Source organism: Salvelinus sp. IW2-2015, unplaced genomic scaffold, assembly GCF_002910315.2.
Source record: "Salvelinus sp. IW2-2015 unplaced genomic scaffold, ASM291031v2 Un_scaffold1073, whole genome shotgun sequence".
Lineage (NCBI taxonomy): Eukaryota > Metazoa > Chordata > Actinopteri > Salmoniformes > Salmonidae > Salvelinus > Salvelinus sp. IW2-2015.
The window spans coordinates 136,740-150,530 of record NW_019942716.1 but is presented as its reverse complement, the minus strand read 5'-3'; positions in this window follow the sequence as shown (position 1 = coordinate 150,530).

The following is a 13,791-nucleotide window of genomic DNA, read 5'->3' as shown; positions in this document are numbered from 1 at the left end:
TTTGCCTCATGCAGCGCAACATCTCCTTTGCATAGTTACTCAGGSTGGTTGTGGAATGTTCCACTCCAATGGCTGTTCAAAGTTGATGGATAATGTCAGGAAGTGGAACATGCCGTTGTACACGTCGATACAGGGCATCCAAAACATGCTCAACGGGTGACATATCGGAGTGTGCAGGCCATGAAAGTACTGGGACATTTTCAGCTTCTAGAAATTGTGTGTTTTCCTGAAACATGAGGTGATGGTGGCAGATAAATGGCACGACAATGGGTATCTACGTTGTTAAAATGCAGTTGTGTTGGTAGTTTATGCCTGCCCATGCCATAACCCCACCATGGAGAACTCTGACATCAGTAAACCGCCCTCCCACATGATGCCATACACGATCTGCCCGGTACAGTTGAAACCAGGATTCATCTGTGAAGAGCACAATTCTCCACTGTGCCAGTGGCCATCGAACAGGTCAAGAGCCTGGTGTGGATGATGAGCTTCCCTGAGATGGTTTCTGACTGTTTGAAGGAATTATTTGTTATTTGCAAACCCACAACTTCCTCAGCTGTCCGGGTGGCTGGTCTCAGATGATCCCGCAGGTGAAGAAGCTGCATGTGGAGGTCCTGGGCTGGTGTGGTTACACGTAGTCTGCGGTTGTGAGGCTAGTTGGATGTACTGCCAAATTCTCTAAAACGGAGGTGGCTTATGGTAGAGAAATTAAAATTATTATCTGGCAATGGTTCTGGTGGACATTCCTGCAGTCAGCACACTCTGTGGCATTGTTTTATGATAAAACTTCACATTTTAGTGGCCTTTTTGTGTCCCCAGCACAAGGTGAACCTGTGTAATGATCATGCTGTTTAATCAGCTTCTTGATATGCCACACCTGTCAGGTGGATGGATTATCTTGGCAAAGGAGAAATGCTCACAAACAGCGATGTAAACACATTTTCCACAACCGTTTTTAAGAAATAAGCTTTTTGTGCGTATGGGACATTTCTGGGATGTGTTATTTCAGCTCATGTTTAAATTTGATATTTTCAGTATATTTCATATTTTTGGAAAATTATTTGAAAACGAAGTGTGGCCGCCCAAAGAAAACCTGGCAAAGAGCCGTGGAAAAGGAGATACCAACCCCCAAAAGGCAGAAGACCGGAAGCAGTGGCACTCCTCTAGTCGAGGCCTTACAGTGCATTCGCAAAGTATTCAGACCCCTTTCCTTTTCCACATTTTATTACGTTACAGCCTTACTCTAAAATTGATTAAACTATTTTTTCCACTATCAATCTACACACAAACAGTTTTTTAGAAATGTTTGCAAATGTATTAAAAATGAAAAACAGAAATACCTTATTTACCTAAGTATTCAGACCCTTTGCTATGAGACTCGAAATTGAGTTCAGGTGCATCCTGTTCCATTGATCATCTTTGAGATGTTTCTACAACTTGGAGTCCGCCTGTGGTAAATTCAATTGATTGGACATGATTTGGAAAGGCACATCTGACAGTGCATGTCAGAGCAAAAACCAAGCCATGAGGTCGAAGGAATTGTCCGTCGACCTCTGAGACAAGATTGTGTCGAGGCACAGATCTGAGGAAGGGTACAAAACATTTTTTCAGCATTGGAGGTCCCCAAGAACACAGTGGCCTCCATATCAGTAGGATTTGGGAATGTTTTGCAAGACACTCACGCTGACATTGAGGATAAGACTGAGGTTTTGATTCAAGTATCTACATATCGGTAATTCAAGGATCTCTCTGTACTTTTCTCTGTTCATCTTTCCCTCGATCCTGACTAGTCTCCCAGTCCCTTCCGCTGAAAAACCTCCCCACAGCATGATGCTGCCGCCACCATGCTTCACCGTAGGGATTGTGCCAGGTTTCCTCCAGACGTGACGCTTGGCATTCAGGCCAAAGAGTTCAATCTTGGTTTCATCAGACCAGAGAATCTTGTTTCTCATGGTCTGAGAGTCCTTTAGGTGCCTTTTGGCAAACTCCAAGCGAGCTGTCGTGCCTCTTTCTGAGTGGCTTCCGTCTGGCCACTCTAGCATAAAGGCCTGTTGGAGTACTGCAGAGATGAGAGAACCTTTCAGAATGACAACCATCTCCACAGAGGAACTCTGTCAAAGTGACCATCGGGTTCTGGCCAAGGCCCTTCTCAATTAGGCCGGGCGGCCAGCTCTAGGAACAGTCTTGGTGGTTCCAAACTTCTTCAATTTAAAAATCAAGGGTCTTCATTAGGGCACACAATGCAAACCAGTTTCCAATGGAAAACACAAATAACAGTTTGTTATTGGACATGTCCAGCCTCCCTGTTACAGTCCGTTTTCTTCAGTTTGGTGCCTAATGAACACCTTGGGTGTATTCACTAGTAGGTACTACCTGAAGTTAGGGTTTAAACAGGGCGTTACTACCTGAAGTTAGGGTTAGGGTTGGTACTACCTGAATTTAGGGTTGAAACGGGGTGGTACTACCTGAATTTAGGGTTGAAACGGGTTGGTACTACCTGAGATTATGGTTGAAACAGGGTGTTATTACTAGGGCTGTGGTGGTCATGATATTTTGTCAGCCTTTATTGTCATGCTAAGTCTCACAGTAATTTACATTAATGAACATAAACATGGTAAGCATCTCCCCCATGCATTCAAGCCGCATACGATCTGTTGATGCACACCTTTGGAACATCAAAAAGACATTCACTATAATTGTAGGCTAACTCTGTAAGCCGCCCTGCACAATCAATGAACCAACAGCATCGCCTAGGCCTATACGTTCTCTCCCAGACTCATGGATAGTAAGTTTGTGGCAAAGCATAAGGTAACCAGTCCACCCAGTATGCATAGTAATACAGTCCACACTCAAAAAGTGATTACTATCATTTGTTTAATTTTGAAGTATAGGCTAGACCAGGGATGGGCAACTGTGATGGGGATGGGGGCCACAACAAATCAGAAGTCATCATGAGGGCCCGCAGTGGGTCTGCGTACCCACACCCCATCCCACACCCTGTTTTAAAACTGTTTTAAAGTTCAGTTCCTGGATTTCTGCCCATTTTTGCCACAGGATGTAGAGAATATGTTTCCGTTTTAAAGCTAATTTCCTGCAATTCTACACATTTGGCATAGGATGGAGGGAAATGTTTGCATTTTTTAATATGAAAACTGATGATATATGGGCTCCACCGATTGGTCATTCGACAATGTTTACTAGAAGTKTAGATAGCTGGCCGTTGACTAATTTACCAATCTAACAACATTTACCTTGACATGGGCTAATTTAGTGACTGCAAACGCACAACCAAATTTCGAAATTGCACTTTGTGTACTCTATTATTCTAACTCTTAACAGTAAGTTGAGACCCCAACTGAATTACTAAAAAAATATACAGTACCAGTCAAAAGTTTGGACAAACCTACTCATTCAAGGKTTTTTYTTTATTAGTACTATTTTCTACATTGTAGAATAATAGTGRAGACATCAAAACTATGAAATAACACATATGGAATAATGTAGTGACCCAAAAAGTGTTAAACGAATCAAAATATATTTTATTTTTTTAATTCTTCAAAGTAGCCACCCTTTGCCTTGATGACAGCTTTGCACACTCTTGGCATTCTCTCAACCAGCTTCACCTGGAATGCTTTTCCAACAGTCTTGAAGGAGTTCCCACATATGCTGAGTATTTGTTGGCTGCTTTTCCTTCACTCTGCAGTCCAACTCATCCCAAACCATCTCAATTGGGTTGAGGTCGGGTGATTGTGGAGGCCAGGTCATCTGATGCAGCACTCCATCACTCTCCTACTTGGTCAAAGAGCCCTTACACAACCTGGAGGTTTGTTGGGTGATTGTCCCAATGTAAAAACAAATGATTGTCCCACTAAGTGTACCCCAGATGGGATGGTGTATCGCTGCAGAAACACCATCACACCTCCTCCTCCATGCTTCACGATGGGACCCACACACGCAGAGATCATCCGTTCACCTACTCTGTGTCTCACTAAGACACGGCGGTCTTATGTCCATCTCCCGTGTTTCTTGGCCCAAGCAAGTCTCTTCTTATTATTGGTGTCCTTTAGCAGGGTTTTTTGGGCAGAAATTTGACTACGAAGGCCTGATTCACTCAGTCTCCTCTGAACAGTTGATGTTAAGATGTGTCTGTTACTTGAACTTTGTGAAGCATTTATTTGGGCTGCAATTTCTGAGGCTGGTAATTCTAATGAACTTATCCTCTGCAGCAGAGGTAACTCTGGGTCTTCCTTTCATGTGGCGGTCCTCATGAAAGCCAGTTTCATCATACCCCTTGATGGTTTTTGCGACTGCATTTGAAGAAACAAACAACAACAAAACAAAATGATATCATTTGCATTAATGTCAGAGTGGTCAGAGGGACAATAGAGCCCTGAGTACCAGACCATTAGGACCTGATGGAGGGACAATAGAGCCCTGAGTACCAGACCATTAGGACCTGATGGAGGGACAGTAGAGCCCTGAGTACCAGGCCAGTAGGACCGGATGGAGGGACAATAGAGCCCTGAGTACCAGACCATTAGGACCTGATGGCCAAGTTGAGTACTACCAACGTATGTTCAGCATGCATAAAAGGAGATTACCATGACTCAATGGTCATGTGGAATTTTACTGGGGTCATGATCACGACTGTGGAATTTTACTGCTGTCATGACTCACGACTGTGGAATTTTACTGCGGTCATGATCACGACTGTGGAATTTTACTGCGGTCATGATCACGACTGTGGAATTTTACTGCGGTCATGACTCTGGCTGTAATATGGTCACTACAACAGCCCCTAGTCAAAGACTCAATCATGAACACTCTTACTGACAGTTGTGGCTGCTTTGCGTGATGTATGGTTGTCTCTACCTTCTTGCCCTTTGTGCTGTTGTCTGTGCCCAATAATGTTTGTACCATGTTTTGTGCTGCTACCATGTTGTGTTGCTACCATGTNTGTTGTCTGTGCCCAATAATGTTTGTACCATGTTTTGTGCTGCTACCATGTTGTGTTGCTACCATGTTGTTGTCATGTTGTGTTGCTACCATGCTGTGTTGTCATGTGCTGCTGCCTTGCTATGTCGTTGTCTTAGGTCTCTCTTTATGTAATGTTGTGTGGTCTCTCTTTATGTAATGTTGTGTGGTCTCTCTCTATGTAATGTTGTGTGGTCTCTCTTTATGTAATGTTGTGTGGTCTCCCTTGTCGTGATGTATGTTTTGTTCTATATCTATATGTTATTTATTTTTTATTTTTGTATTTTTAATCCCAGGCCCCCGTCCCCGCAGGAGGTCTTTCGCCTTTTGGTAGGCCGTCATTGTAAATAAGAATTTGTTCTTAACTGACTTGACTAGTTAAATAAAGGTTAAATAAATTAAATTAAATAAAAGTTACTAACCTGAATTTAGAATTAGGGTTGCTATAGTGTGGTCTAATGAACACACCCCAGCAAATGGTGCTGTAGATTTCCTCATGAACAAGGACAAGGTCTTCCAGCAGTTGGCCAGAGACTGTGTTCATTAGTATTCATGATGTGGAGGAGGATGCAACATAGCCTCTCTGGGTGTATCGGTCGTATCATATTTGGTATCCCCACCCTGTGACCCACATGGGCTGAGAAGGTGCTGGTACAGCTGGCAACGACCCTCTGAGCATACGACCCTCCAGCTGGACAAACCCCTCCCAAATGGCACCCTATTCCCTACATAGTGCACTACTTTTTACCAGAGCCCACCCAATTCCCTACACAGTGAAACCCTACATAGTGAAACCCTGTCCCCTACATAATGAAACCCTATTCCCTACATAATGAAACCCTATTCCCTACATAGTGAAACCCCACATAGTGAAACCCTACATAGTGAAACCCTATTCCCTACATAGCGAAACCCTACATAGTGAAACCCTATTCCCTACATAGTGAAACCCTTTCCTCTACATAGTGAAACCCTATCCCCTACATAGTGAAACCCTATGGCCCCTTACATAGTGAACCTCTATCCCTACAATAGTGAAACGGCTATCACCTACATAGTGAAACCCTACATCCCTACATAGTGAAGACTCATCCCAGTACTATAAGTGAACGCTAAATTCCCTAATAGTGAAACCCTATTCCCCTACAATCAGTGAAAACCCTATTCCCCTACATAGTTGAAACCCTATTCCCTACATAGTGGAGGAACCTATTCCCTACATAGTGAAACCTTTCTCTACATAGTGAAACCCTATCCTACATAGTGAATACTAAACCTATTCCCTACATAGTGAAACTATTCCCTACATGTGAAACCTATCCCCTACATAGTGAAACCTATTCCCTACATAGTGAAACCCTATCTCCCTACAAGTGAACCTTCCTCTACATAGTGAACCCTATTCCCTACTACAGTGAAACCTATTCCCCTACATAGTGAAAACCCTATTCCTACATAGTGAAACCTATTCTACATAGTGAAACCCATTCGCCTACATAGTGAAACCCTATTCCCTACATAGTGAAACCACTCCTTCCCTACTATAATGAACCCTACATAGTGAAACCTCCATAGTGAAACCCTACATAGTGAAACCGTAATATCTCCTACATGTGAACCCTATCTCTACATAGTGAAACCCTATCCCTAAATAGTGAAACCCTATCCCCTACATAGTGAAACCTATCCTACATAGTGAAACCTATTCCCTACATAGTGAAACCTATTCCTACAATAGTGAAACCTATCCCCTACATAGTGACCCTATCCCCTACATAGTGAAACCCTATCCCTAATATAACACCTATATCCCTAATAGTGAAACCCCTATCGAACCCTACCATAGTTTGAAACCCTCTATGCCCTATTACTCCTGTGAAAAACCCTATCCCCTATTACATAGTGAAACCCTATTCCCTACATAGTGCAATACCGTATTGCCCTACCAATAGATGAAACCCTATCCCTACATAGTGAAACCCTATCACAGTCCTATATAGTGGAAACCCTATCCCCTACATAGTGAGTAGTACACCCTATCCCCTAGCATATACTGGAAACCCTATTCCCTACATAGTGAAACCCTATTCCCTACATAGTGAAACCCTACTCCCTACATAGTGAAACCCTATCCCCTACATAGTGAAACCCCTATTCCCTACATAGTAGAAACCCTAATCCCCTACATAGTGAAACCCTATCCCCTACATAGTGAAACCCCTATCCGCTACTAAGTGAAACCCTATCCCTACATAGTGAAAACCCTAATCCCACTACATAGTGAAAACCCTATTCCTACATAGTGAAACCTCTATTCCCTACATTAGTGAAACCCTATTCCTACATAGTGAACCCTATCCCCTACTATGTGAAACCCTATTCCCTACATAGTGAAACCCTTCCCTCTACATAGTGAAACCCTATCCTACATTAACCCTATCCCTACATAGTGAAACCCTATCCCCTACATAGTGAAACCCTATCCCTATATAGTGAAACCCTATCCCTACATAGTGAAACCCTATCCCCTACATAGTGAAACCCTATCCTACATAGTGAAACCCTATCCCTATATAGTGAAAACCCTATTCCTACATAGTGAAACCCTATCCCCTAATAGTGAAACCCTATCCCCTACATAGTGAAACCTATCCCCTACATAGTGAAACCTACTTCCTACTATGACCCATATCCGCCTAATATGAACCCTATTCCCCTACATAGTGAAACCCTTTATCCCTACATAGTGAAACCCTATTCCCTACATAGTAGAAACCCTATTCCTACATAGTGAAACCCTAGTTCCCCTACATAGTGAAACCCTATTCCCTACATAGTGCACTACTTTTAGAACAGAGTGCCATTAGGGATACAACCACAGTCTCACCCAGAGAGAGAGAGGCCTATAGCCTGAGGAGCCCTGGAATGAACACACACACCCACACACACACACACACACCACACACACACACAACACACACACACACCACCACACACACACACACACACAACACACACACACACACACACAACACACACACACACCACACACACACACACACACAGGCACTAAGCCATTATGCGGACAAGGCAGCTTAAGCAGAGTCAGATACAAACATGTTGGAGGCGATCAGGTCTCTCATTAAGACTGTTTGAATCTATTAGCATTCACATCCTGGCGTGTGAAGAAATGTCAAGGTCTTCGTTATCATGTGGTGAAACCACCAAGGTTTAGTCATCACCATCAACACAACAAAAACAGAGCTTGTTTCTCAGTGTGAAATAGGAAGCATTTGCAGGGTCACAAAAAAAAGAGCAAATTCTCTGATTTTAAACACTGAGAAACTAATGTCTGTGTAAAACAACCTCATTATCACCATAATCACATGCCAAAAAGTGCTATCTTTTGCCTTAACCAGAGAGGGAGGCCAAATGCTCTTATTTCATAAACTGAGAAACACATTTCTGTCAAAGCCTTCATGTTTCACTGGCTTCAGGCCCTGGGGTGGTTTTCAGTGTCGGCTGTAATGTCATTTCAGTAAGTCCCACTGTAGTATCCTGCTACTTACTGCAGGGCCATCCAAGGGACCGGGTGGTCTGCGAGAGGGGGAGGTGCAGTGAGTTGTTACGCACACCACCCCCAGAACAAGGGCAGAGGAGCCAGAGTTATGACTATGTCACAAACGTCTTATTCCCTATATAGTGCACTACTTTTGACCATAAAAAAAATAGGGTACCATTTAGGGTGCACTCGTCATGATGGAACCCAGTCCTTTATTGGGTCATCGTCATCCAACAGCTAAAAATATCACATAACAGAGGAGGAAGTTCAGGCATTTAGAATCAAATGTGAAGTAGCGCTTTATAGTTATCTGATGACATCACGTGCCACGTGTACCATCAAATTGATTTAGCGATCATAGTTTCGGTCACGTGTCGCAATAAAGAAAGTTCAACAAAAGAAAAATCCACCACTGTCGAAACAGAGACTAAATGTGTCTTGATCTTTAGAAAATGTATCCTATATCTGGCGTTTTATTACACATATCGCAATGATTATTTTTTCCACATTGCTTTTGTCGATTAATCCTGGGTCAATGGAAACCTGCCTACTGTGTGTTTAAGAGGAGGAAGTTCAGTCAGTCACTGTGTGCTAGGAGATTTTTACATCATAACTCAAGAGATCAGGGAGATGTAGTGCGCTACTTTCGAACAGAACTGGTCAAAAATACTGCGCTATGTAGGACATAGGGTGTCATTTGGGACAAATCCTTTAGTTGTTTTAATGAAGTGTCATAAACTAGGTTTCCATCCAATTTACGACAGATTTACATGCAAATATGAAAAAATCTGCATAAAACAATACCCGCATTTTCCCACTAGAGACGTGTTTCCATCAAACGGACTCATTGCGGATAAAAAAGGCTGTGGACTCATTGCGGATTAAAAGGCTGTGGGTGATGACGTCGTGCACATAAAAATAACTTTTGTGTTTAAATTACATTGTACTGAAGGAAAAAATACAAAGTTAAATGTGTTTCCATCGCATTTTCAACTTTTGTCACAAACTGTTGTGTTAAACAGCAAACGTGCCCACTCTGGTATTCGCACGTGCGCTCTAGCCAACAGCTGGCAGATACAGTGCTGCATTTTGATATTATTCTGGATAAAAGCGATATTTGTTTTATTTGTCAAACGGCAGCCAAGCATCATCATGTCACCAGAATAAGATATTTATTGGAAAGGAGCATCAAGCTCATCATGTGCACTTTCACCAACCTGTGAAGTTCATCATAATTGATTTAATCTGTAGCCTAATAAACTGCACGGACCAAACACATATCATCGCGTGACTACAAGTTTACTTCAATATGATGGTTATTAAATCAATACTTGCGCATAAAGGCGTTTCCACCGCTATGTCTCGCATAATTAATTTTACAGACACAAAAAGATCCCACCATGTCCAACGAACAAATTGTCTGTCAGCAATTAAGCTAGACACACAAATGCTCCTGTTGACTGGGCCTCCTTCAGAGCGCTAAGAAACAAATGCACAGGATTGATCAGGAAGTCCAAATCAGATTACTATTTAAATACAGTCACAGAGAACCTCAACAACCCTACCAAGTTCTAGAAGCTAATCAAATCAGTGTCAGGTTCTAATGTATCCTCTGGCATTCCTGACCATTTAATGATGGATTCTAATGAAGTGAAGGATAAAGCCCATATTGTAGGGATTTTTAACAAGCACTTCATACCTGCTGGTTCAGTTGTTGCTAACGGTGGGGCCCAGGCCTCTAATGTTAGCTCTGTTACAGTCAACTATGATATAGGCCCTCATGAAGGATTTTAACTTTGAGCCTGTTTCTTATGCTGAGGTCTATAAATTCCCAATCTGGCCCTCAAACCATCATGGTCACCTAATAATCCCCAGTTTACAATTGGCTCATTCATCCCCCTCCTCTCCCCTGTAACTATTCCCCAGGTCGTTGCTGCAAATGAGAACGTGTTCTCAGTCAACTTACCTGGTAAAATAACGGTAAAATAAAAAATTAAATAAATTAAATAAAAATAAAGCACTAAAGGCTATAGACAGTAAAAAGTCTGCAGGTCCAGACAACCTGGACCCCCTACCTCTTAAAGATAGCAGCTGGTATTATTACTGAACCTGTGGCACACATTTTCAACTTGAGTCTCTTGACCAATTCCATACCCAGCATTTGTAAATCAGTTTATGTCCTCCCACTGCTAAAGGGTGGAGTCCCTCAGATGCTAATAACTATGGTCCTATCTCTAAACCCCCTATCCTGGCCAAAGTCTGTGAATCCCTTGTGAACTCAGTTAAAAAACGTGTTAATTGAACAGAACATACTGAGCAGGGTWCAGTCTGGCTTTAGATCTGGGCACCACACCTGCAGCTATGGCAGTGGTAAACGACATCATTATGCACTTGATAAAAAGCAACATTGTGCTGCTCTGTTTGTGGATTTATCAAAGACCTTTGATTCAGTTGACCATGAATTGTTGCTAGCCAGACTCGGAAACATTGGTCTCAGTGAAGGGGCAGTACATTGGTTTAGGAACTATCTTTCTGACAGAACACAATGTGTATATACTGACAATCACAAGTCTAGCATTCTTGAGATTAATAGAGGTGTGCCCCAGGGTTCTATTTTAGCTCCTGTGTTGTTCTCAATTGTTATTAATGATTTGGGAAATGAGACGCAACCAGCAAAGTTACATCTATATGCAGATGATACAGTTATATAGTCATGTGCTCCTTCTCTGGTTCAGGCTGTTGAAGAGCTCCAGTCTGCTTTTCAGTCACTGCAGGCCTCCCTTTATGGTCTCAAACTGGTCTTGAATGTACAAAAAATGAAATTCATGACCTTTACCAGAGCTCGCAATCAGCCAGAGAAGGTTAGCATTGTCACTTCTGGTGGCTTATCCATTGAAAAAGTGTCATCCTACAAATAACTAGGTATATGGTTGGATGACAAGTTGTCCTTTAAAGTTCATGTGAATAATCTTGTGAGGAAGCTTAAATTGAAATTGGGTTTTTATTTTCGTAATAAGGCTTGCTTCCTGCTTATGACTAGAAAGAAGCTTGTTCAGGCCACTATTCTCTCTGTAATTGATTATGGTGACTTGTTGTATATACATGCAGCCTTTTCCGTGTTAGAGACTGGACTCTGTTTATCATGCAGCCTCCTCTGTCTTAGAGACTGGACTCTGTTTATCATGCAGCCTCCTCCGTCTTAGAGACTGGACTCTGTTTATCATGCATCCTCCTCCGTCTTAGAGACTGGACTCTGTTTATCATGCAGCCTCTTCCGTCTTAGAGACTGGACTCTGTTTATCATGCATCCTTGCGCTTTATTACAAATGCCAAGTCACTCACCCATCATTGCACATTGTACCAATGTGGTAGGTTGATCCTCACTTTATATGCGCAGAAAGATACATTTGTATGTGTTCATCTACAAAGCCCTGTTGGGTAAACTCCCTCTTTACCTCTGTAGTCTGGTCTCCTTCACCACCAGCAGGTAAACTCCCTCTTTACCTCTGTAGTCTGGTCTCCTTCACCACCAGCAGGGTAACTCCCTCTTTACCCTGTAGTCTGGTCTCTCACCACCAGCAGGTAAACTCCCTCTTTACCTCTGTAGTCTGGTCTCCTTCACCACCAGCAGGTAAACTCCCTCTTTACCTCTGTAGTCTGGTCTCCTTCCCCACCAGCAGGTAAACTCCCTCTTCACCTCTGTAGTCTGGTCTCCTTCACCACCAGCAGATACTACACCCGGTCTGCTAGGTGGTTGCTACTTAAAGTCCCCAGGACATTTACAGTATTTGGAAAGACTGCCTTCTCTTCTTGTGCACCAGACGCATGGAATAATCTACAATCAATGCTTCATCTAGATATGTTAGTGCCACTGAATGAATTTAAAATATTGATGGGAGGACTCAGTAAAACACTTGCTGTTAGGAAACTATCAAATTACAGTACTTTTGTTTTTAGGTCAGTGCCTGTCCAGTTTTGTTTTGGTCGGTTTGTTTTTATTTATTTATTTTTGATAGTTTCCTACAGAGGACTGTAAATTCTTGTATTGTTGTTTGTTTTTAATTCTGTAACGTATTGATTGTTGCTGCCTTCTTGGCCAGGTCTCCCTTGAAAAAAAAGAGACTCTGGGTCTCAATGGGCTTTTCCTGATTAAATAAAGGTATAAAAAATTATACAAATAAATAATAATACAATTTTACTGGCAGATCCGGTTTCCATCAGCCCGGTTAATACTTTTTTTTAATGCATCAGTTAATTCATCTGCATGAAATGGTTTTATGGGAACCTGTTTATAGGCTGCTTTAAGACAGGCAGCCTAATTCTGATCTTTTTTCCACTAATTGGTCTTTTGACCAATCACATCAGATCTTTTAACACCTGATCATTTTCAGAGCTGATCTGATTGGTCAAAAGACCAATTAGTCAACAAAAAAATATCAGAATTGGGCAACTTGTCTAAACGCAGCTATAGTGCTTTAAAATGTATTTATTTTTAACTTTTAGTCATTTTTCACGATATCCAATTGATACAGTCTTGTCCCATCGCTGCAACTCCAGTACGGACTCGGGAGAAGCGAAGGTCCTCCAAAACACAAACCTGCCAAGACAGACTACACCAATGTGTCAGAGGAAACACCATACAACTGGCAACCAGAGTCAGCTTGCAGGCACCCAGCCCGCCACAAGGAGTCACTAGAATGCAATGGGACAGGAACATCCCAGCCATCCAAACTGAGAACAATTCATGGAGCATGCACATCCAAATTCCACCTAACCATTTGGACCAAATGTGCGCCACCTCATGGGTCTACCTGTCATGGCCAGCTGAGACACATCCTGGGAGTGAACCCAGGTCTGGAGTGACACCTCAAGCACTGCGATGCAGTGCCTTAGACCGCCGCGCCAGACCGCTGCGCCCTTAGACCGGAGGCCCAGCCAAAGTGCTTTTGATTGGATTGCTAGACACATCACCATCAGACCCTTTGCATTTATTGGACTATCATAGGGAAATGGAGAACAACTCATGCAGCATGCACAGTGTATAATATAGATAGATGCTGTTTACTTGAAACTTATAGAGAGGCTTTGCACTAATGAGCTTTGTGTCTAAATTATTTTCAATTAGGATGTAAATGATTTAATTCCACAGAAATATCTACTCTCTAAACTGAAAAAAAATGAACAGATTAGTGTGTGATCAATGCATTTTGCATACTGTCTGTGTTCACGTAGCATACTGTCTGTGTTCACGTAGC